Raw genomic sequence first — 6856 nt, forward strand, 5'->3', positions numbered from 1 at the left:
AGCGAAGACTCAGAAACCTACCAGATAATTTCCATTCCTCCAGTATGTGTTATAATGCTCTGCTGGAGCTCATTGATCAACTTAAAATACACCCGAAAAATCAAGATGGCATTTACTCCTGGTATGACATTCTGTGATGTGTATTATAATGAATTGGATGACCGTGTTAAGAGGACATTTTTAAATACATCCAGAAAAATAAAATTGTACAGAAAGTGGGTAATTAAACTTGCACCTTTTTTCAATGCTGATTTGAATGTCATTGAGAAAACAGAGAAGTGTCAAACATGTAACTCCCCAACCCCGTCTGCACTACTAAGGCTGGTGTCAAGGTCCGCAGCAGCAGATTTAGTCTGCACTACTAAGGCTGGTGTCAAGGTCCGCAGCAGCAGATTTAGTCTGCACTACTAAGGCTGGTGTCAAGGTCCGCAGCAGCAGATTTAGTCTGCACTACTAAGGCTGGTGTCAAGGTCCGCAGCAGCAGATTTAGTCTGTACTACTAAGGCTGGTGTCAAGGTCCGCAGCAGCAGATTTAGTCTGCACTACTAAGGCTGGTGTCAAGGTCCGCAGCAGCAGATTTAGTCTGCACTACTAAGGCTGGTGTCAAGGTCCGCAGCAGCAGATTTAGTCTGCACTACTAAGGCTGGTGTCAAGGTCCGCAGCAGCAGATTTAGTCTGTAAGACAACATTTTACTACTTTGTCCCCAACAATACACACTCAAACATAGTACTAGATCCACCCATCCCCCTTGTGTCAATAGATCATGCTGACTAACCTTCACACACAATACCCAGCCCCAACAGACACCAGTCAGCCACCCACACCATCCTCTCCTAACTAATGATGGGTTCTGACTTCTAAACTTGAAAATATGAAAAATCCTTATTCATGTCACTGAGGGAGAGAGGGGAATGGAGAACATTTACATTCCGTCAGAACATGTTATTGTTACGACATCAGGAATCCTATGGGAAGGAGAAGTCTGGTACAAGTCAACAGGACAGCTGTGAGTTGGGGAGGAGTGAGGAATTTGGGACGAGGTCAGGTCAGATGAAGTGAGGAAGAACAGATATCACTAAAGTTCTGTCTAGCAACAGATATGTATTGGCTGTTCAGATGTGTAAGGAGGAGACTCAGCACAGGAGGAAGAGTTAAATACCAGTGCTTGTGTGAAGATGTCTTTGTCTGTTCAGCTGTCTGACCCATTGGGTGAATAAACGTGGTTTGAGCTTTAATAATTGTCTGTGAGTTTTTACTCGGTTCATTTAGAACCTAACAGTTGGTGCTGCGAGCAATGTTCACCACGATTTACAGTCGAACTACAGAGTCCGAATCAGTGAAACAGGAACCTGAACCAGAAATACGGTAGGCGCAATTCCTACACCTGTTACCACTCATTCTGACATCTTGGGGAGATGAGAATCATAGGTAGAACAATTATAGGATACGGACATAGAAAGCCTGAGTCTATTCAGTAAGCTCATTGTGTAACGACCTGTTGTAAATATATGGTGTAGGATAGGTTATTTTAAGGATAGTGGAGGTTTTCCTCTGTGAGATCCATGTAAATATATATGGTGTAGGGTAGGTTCCATAAGGATAGGTCCCGAGATCCAGGAGTGACATTATGGTGTCAGGTAGGTTCCATAAGGATAGGTCCCGAGATTCAGGAGTGACATTATGTTGTAGTGTAGGTTCCATAAGGATAGGTACAGAGATCCATGGGTGACATTACAGTGCAGGGTAGGTTCCATAAGGATAGGTACAGAGATCCATGGGTGACATTACAGTGCAGGGTAGGTTCCATAAGGATAGGTACAGAGATCAATGGGTGACATTACAGTGCAGGGTAGGTTCCATAAGGATAGGTGCAGAGATCCATGAGTGACATTACAGTGTAGGGTAGGTTCCATATAAGGATAGATACAGAGATCCATGAGTGACATTACAGTGTAGGGTAGGTTCCATAAGGATAGGTACAGAGATCCATGAGTGACATTACAGTGTAGGGTAGGTTCCAGAAGGATAGGTACAGAGATCCATGGGTGACATTACAGTGTAGGGTAGGTTCCGTGTAGGATAGGACCCTAGTGGGGGTATTCCCCTGCGAGATCTATAAGAGGGACGAAAGTCCCAGCCGCAGTGCCAGTGAGGCAGTAGAGTGTATTTGGATAGTGATAAAAGGTTGCCTATAAGTTCTGGAGGAGCGCCTCATCCATGGTTAGAAAATAAAAAAGATATTCAAAAGTTGTTTGAACATGATTTGAATGTATTAGCAGTAGCGATAAGGACAGAGGTTGGTTTATGCCCTATTGGGGCGGGGAACCGTGACTGATTATGTGGAAATAGGAAGATAACTGTGAATAATTTTGGTAATGTGAGTTGTCAACAACAGTGATATTTGAGGCGTAACACAGGAATAAGACATTAGGTCACCCGTATTCTCCAGTAATACATTTGCAAACGCTTAAGTATTGGTTCTAACACAAGGTATCAAGTGCCGTGACCAATTAATAGGCACAAATACCATAACTACTCTCCGGGGAAGTGGGTATCGCTACCTTGGAAAATAGTTAATAGAAGGTGTGTATTAGAGCTGGGAGTGAGGAAATCGAAATACTCTGGACACCGTCGGGAGAGGCTTCGGGAATGTTCATAGAGATGACAGTTTCTATGTGAAGGGAGACGTAGGATGCCACATCTCACACAATTTTTTAATAGATGTCTGGGATTAAATATCACTGATTCCTAACAATGAGAAATATGCTACATTTACAACAGGGAAAAAAGACAATGAAGTCTAAAAGGTAACAAGTAAGAAGTGGAATGGCCAAACACTACTTGCAAACTCATAAAAAAAAAAAAATTGATCTCATGAGACATTTTATTTAGTCTTATTCTGAAATAGACTTTCATTTTATCTAATCTGAAATAGATTTAGAGAATTGACGAAAGAGAGGAGTGGTCACGAGAAATTAGATTAAGTTAAATTTGTGAGTAAGTGTTAGTAGAGTTTTAAAGGACCAATTCTGTCAAGTGACAACATTGGGTTTACCAAACCTAAAATTGCCTTTTAAAATGTTTGTTCATGAACAAGAAGGGCATTGTGGTGTGGTGGTTACGGAAAATCATGGGGAAAAGAGAGACCAGTCATATACGAGAATAAATCTTTAGATTCGGTGACGAGATAAATGTTGCCGTGTCTAAGGGTAGTACATTCTAAATAAAAGTACATAAAAGTTGGGGTGGATTATAACAAACGATTAATGATTGGAGGAAGGACAGTGGACATGTTTTGTTTTTTGTTAAAGTTGTATTTTTAGTGCATTTATAAGTCATTTCCAAGTTTATATAATGTTGAACAGTATGGAGATAATGTTCAAAAGGGGGGACTGCTGGGTTCTGACTTCTAAACTTGAAAATATGAAATATCCTTATTCATGTCACTGAGGGAGAGAGGGGAATGTAGAATGTGTACATTCTGTCAGAACATGTTATTGTTATGACATCAGGAATCCTATGGGAAGGAGAAGGGCCACAGTCTGGTACAAGTCAACAGGACAGCCGTGAGTTGGGGAGGAGTGAGGAATTTGGGACGAGGTCAGGTCAGATGAAGTGAGGTAGAACAGATATCACTAAAGTTCTGTCTAGCAACAGATATGTATTGGCTGTTCAGATGTGTAAGGAGGAGACTCGGCATAGGAGGAAGAGTTAAATACCAGTGCTTGTGTGAAGATGTCTTTGTCTGTTCAGCTGTCTGACCCATTGGGTGAATAAACGTGGTTTGAGCTTTATAAACTCAACTTTTCTCCAACTTAGACTTCAAGCTTTGCATAAACAATCAACTAAACCTCCATAATACAGAGTACTACAATATAAGTTGTAGCCTACTTACAGCGCATTCGGAATGTATTGCGACGCCTTGAATTTTTCCACATTCTGTTACAGCCTTATTCTAAAATGTATAAATAGTTTTTTTCCCCTCATCAATCCACACACAATACCCCATAATGACAAAGCAAAAACAGTTTTAAAAAAAACCTACTTTCCACTTTCCTCCGGTATCTATTTAGAAAAGATGATAACACATAATCACTCCGGACAGACACAAGCTAAAACTCATGACATAAATGTAGCAGCAGCCTAGGCTACACCTAAGCATTAGAAATGGGACATGCTGTATGGGATGAAAACGATACTTTTTTTCAGTCTGATCAACTGTAGGCTACTAATAAGAGCTGCTGCATAACGTTGCATCCTATGCGCCCTGTCCATCTGGTCAAGGTAAACTAATTGGTCATGTTATGTATTTATAGTAAATTTGTGTGTCAGAAGAAAATATGAACGTGATCAAATTTGGTTTATATTCTATATTGGGCTGGCTAGGCTGCCGATACGTTTTTAATCAAAAATGATTTACTGGATTTAATCAGTCAACATAATAGTGATGACAGATGTGAGTAAATGTTTTATAAGGCCTACTGTACAGTTGCATAGGCCTGCATGATGCAAACATGCATAAAGCAAGCTCAGCCCTGTGAGTTATATTGTCTATCAATTGTTGTCTATGTGTCTGGGTAGAGGAAATCCACCTCCTAATCTAGTCTAAGTATAATTTATATTAACAAATATAAGGTAGCTGCGGGTTGACATGGGTTTCATCCCCCCCAGGGCCAGGAGTTTTTTAAAACCACGTGACCTGATTAGGAAAAACTGGCCCCATCATAGCCCATATAAAACCTTTTAACAACTGATTAATCACGGTCATACCTTATAGGGTCCAAAGTTTTTCTTGTTAGGGTAACATACAGTATAAGGAAAATCTCCAGGCCAAAGGGTATAAAAATTGCCCCACCAGACCTACGGTGCCACCAGTCTGCTTGCAGTTGTCAGTTATCGTCAGGTATGTGGATGATCAGGGATTTATTCAGGAATGTTTCTTGGGCTACTTTGATGTGTCAAGTGGGTGAGATGTGCATTCTGTGTTTGACTTTATGCATTTTTAGATGTCTGAGTTTAACTTCATAGAGAAACTCGTTGTCCAAACCTACGTTGGCGGAGCTATGATGGAATGTATCTGCTATTTGTATTTACAGCTAAGTCCACTCCTGTTTCCTGATTAAGAGGTGATAACCACTACCATTCTCAACTATCTCCTGACATGAACTGAAGCCACATCTCATGTGCCCACTCATCCACCGGCACATTGAACGTTTCCTCCCCAAGCATTGTGAGTACCCCTATCAATTTTCTCTCTTTACTGTATGTAGAGTCAATCACATACACAATCACATTATTACACATCAGTGATTTTACTCCTTGCTTTGACTAACTCATTCTTAGCTATTTGGTCTTACTGTGTAGTGTGTTGTGTTGTTGTTTTTTGTCTTCCCAGTCAAATCCTGTCCTGCACTGGTCAAGCCTCTGAACACCTCAACTCATGCCTCATACCCTCTGTTATGGGGTGTGAATGAGGACCCAAAAGCGAACTAACTTAAACAGAGCTTCTTTAATAACCAAACTTAGGTAGGCTCAGATAGACCGGCAGATTCCGACAGGACAGGACAAGGTTACAGCAAACATGACGATAGTCTGGCTCAGGCATGAAACACAAACAAACAAGAATCCGACAAGGACAGGAGCAGAAACAGAGAGAGATATAGGGACCTAATCAGAGGGAAACAGGGAACAGGTGGGGAACGGGTAGTTAGAGGAGACAAGGGACAGCTGGGGGAAAGCGGGGGAGAAAAGGTAACATAACAACGACCAGCAGAGGGAGACAGGGTGAAGGGAAAGGACAGAGACAAGACACAACATGACAGTACCCCCCCACTCACCGAGCGCCTCCTGGCGCACTCGAGGAGGAAACCTGGCGGCAACGGAGGAAATCCTCGATCAGCGCACGGTCCAGCACGTCCCGAGAGGGAACCCAACTCCTCTCCTCAGGACCGTACCCCTCCCAATCGACAAGGTACTGGTGACCACGGCCCCGTGGACGCATGTCCAAAATCCTGCGGACCCTGTAGATGGGTGCGCCCTCGACAAGGATGGGGGGGGGGGGGGGGAAGACGAGCGGGGGCGCGAAGAACGGGCTTAATACAGGAGACATGGAAGACCGGGTGGACGCGACGAAGGTATCGCGGAAGAAGAAGTCGAACTGCGACAGGATTAATGACCCGAGAAATACGGAACGGACCAATGAACCGCGGGGTCAACTTGCGAGAAGCCGTCTTAAGGGGAAGGTTCTGAGTGGAGAGCCAAACTCTCTGACCGCGACAATATCTAGGACTCTTAGTTCTACGCTTATTAGCAGCCCTCACAGTCTGCGTCCTATAACGGCAAAGTGCAGACCTGACCCTCTTCCAGGTGCGCTCGCAACGTTGGACAAAAGCCTGAGCGGAGGGGACGCTGGACTCGGCGAACTGAGATGAGAACAGCGGAGGCTGGTACCCGAGGCTACTCTGAAAAGGAGATAGCCCGGTCGCAGACGAAGGAAGCGAGTTGTGGGCGTATTCTGCCCAGGGGAGCTGTTCTGACCAAGACGCAGGGTTGCGAAAAGAAAGACTGCGTAAGATGCGACCAATAGTCTGATTGGCCCGTTCTGCTTGACCGTTAGACTGGGGGTGAAAGCCGGAAGAGAGACTGACGGAAGCCCCAATCAAACGGCAAAACTCCCTCCAAAATTGAGACGTGAATTGCGGACCTCTGTCCGAAACGACGTCTGACGGAAGGCCATGAATTCTGAAAACATTCTCGATGATGATTTGTGCCGTCTCTTTAGCAGAAGGAAGCTTAGCAAGGGGAATAAAATGGGCCGCCTTAGAGAACCTATCGACAACCGTAAGAATAACAGTC

General features: G+C 43.6%; 1 long non-coding RNA gene across 1 annotated transcript; it reads left to right on the top strand.

Annotated features, from left to right (window-relative positions):
- Positions 1-1199: 1199 nt before the first annotated feature.
- LOC110494150 lies at positions 1200-5456 on the top strand. The gene is made up of 3 exons (XR_005036703.1): positions 1200-1366; positions 5098-5231; positions 5397-5456. It is a non-coding gene; the product is annotated as an uncharacterized LOC110494150 (long non-coding RNA).
- The last annotated feature ends 1400 nt before the right edge of the window (positions 5457-6856 follow it).

The sequence above is a fragment of the Oncorhynchus mykiss genome, chromosome 17 (assembly GCF_013265735.2).
Source record: "Oncorhynchus mykiss isolate Arlee chromosome 17, USDA_OmykA_1.1, whole genome shotgun sequence".
Classification (NCBI taxonomy): Eukaryota; Metazoa; Chordata; class Actinopteri; order Salmoniformes; family Salmonidae; genus Oncorhynchus; species Oncorhynchus mykiss.